We start from the raw sequence: 1,714 nt of genomic DNA, 5'->3' as shown, positions 1-1,714 counted from the left end.
ACGCGCCATGCTTAATCGTGACTGACAACCCTATACTCATGACGAGAGAGAGAGAGAGAGAGAGAGAGAGAGAGAGAGAGAGAGAGAGAGAGAGAGAGAGAGAGAGAGAGAGAGAGAGAGGAAAGAAGAAGAAGAAGAGGTTATGTGAGTGAGAGAGACAGATAAAGAGAAAGAGAAAGGGAAAGACAAAGAGAAAAACAGAGAGAAAGAGAAAGAAAAAGCGAAAGAAATAGAGAGACTTGCAAAGTGGCGGCGATGTCGGACGAAAAGTGTCACGCGCCATGAGAGAGAGAGAGAGAGAGAGAGAGAGAGAGAGAGAGAGAGAGAGAGAGAGAGGAGAGAGAGAGAGAGAGAGAGAGAGAGAGAGAGAGAGAGAGAGAGAGAGAGAAAGAGGACCAGGCACGTCTTTTCTCTCGCAGTGCGCCACTCGCTTCTAATTATGCGAAATTGCACTGTATATGTCTATGGTGGGAGGAGGGGAAAGAGAGAGGGGTGGGGAGGTGGGGAGGGAGTAGGTGGGAGGGGGAAGGAGAGGGGTGGGGAGGTGGGGAGGGAGTAGGTGGGAGGGGGAAGGAGAGAGGGTGGGGAGGTGGGGAGGGGAGGGGGGAGGGGGGAGGTGGTAGGGGAGTGGAGGGAAAGGGAGGACGGAGAGGAGACGGGGAAGAGGAAAAGAAGAGGATGGGAAGGGGTAGGGAAAGAAGATAGGGGAAGAGAAGGGGAAAGGAGATAGGGGAAGGAGGTTGGGGGATATAAGGGGGGAGGATAATGAAGGAGGATGATAATGGGGAAGAGAAAGAGGGAGGGAGATATTGATCAAGGAGAGGGTATGGCCGTAGGGAGGGAGAAGGGGTGAGGATAAGGAGAGGATAAAGGAGGGGTATGAGGACAGGAAAAAAGTATGAGGTTAGGGAGGATGGTGGTATGAGTGTAGGGAGAGAGTATGAGGATAAGGAGGGAGTATGAGGGAGAGAGAGAGTATAAGGGTAGGGAAAAAGTATGAGGATAAGGAGGAGACAGTATGAGGATAAAGGAGTATGAGGAAGAGAGAGAGAGTATGAGTGTAGGGAGAAAGTATGAGATAAAAGGTATGAGAGTAAAAGGTAGATATGAGGGAAGGGAGAGGGTATTAGGGCAGGATTAGGGTACGGGAGGAAATAGAAAGATAAGGAGAAGGTTTAGATTGGGATAAGGGGGGAGGGGGGAGGGGGAGGGGGAGGGGGAAGGGGAAGGGGAGTTGAAAAAGTCATGCAGCAGTTTATATAAAAAAGAGAGAAAAAGAGAGAAAGAGAGAGGGATAGAGAGAGAGAGAGAGAGAGAGAGAGAGAGAGAGAGAGAGAGAGAGAGAGAGAGAGAGAGAGAGAGAGAGAGAGAGAGAATGCGCATTACTTTCATATGCAGCTAAAGATGCCCGGCTAATGTTGATGAGTGACATGAGTCATGGGATGTGAGTCATTTAGTGAGATGTACATGAATAATAAGTAAGTTGTGGCTGCAGAAGGCTGTAGAAAGGAATAAGATGATGAGGATAAAGCTCAGGTTAGAGAGAGAGAGAGAGAGAGAGAGAGAGAGAGAGAGAGAGAGAGAGAGAGGGAGAGAGAGAGAAAGAGAATGGTAATGAAGAATTACAAGATAAAGCATAAAAGTGTATGCATATTTACAGTATACACACGCACACACAAATGCGTGCGTGCGTGTGTGTGTGTGTGTGTGTGTG

The sequence above is a fragment of the Penaeus monodon genome, chromosome 13 (assembly GCF_015228065.2).
Source record: "Penaeus monodon isolate SGIC_2016 chromosome 13, NSTDA_Pmon_1, whole genome shotgun sequence".
In the NCBI taxonomy this organism is placed as follows: Eukaryota; Metazoa; Arthropoda; class Malacostraca; order Decapoda; family Penaeidae; genus Penaeus; species Penaeus monodon.
The sequence above is the reverse complement of the archived record's forward strand: the minus strand, read 5'-3'. Positions refer to the sequence as shown.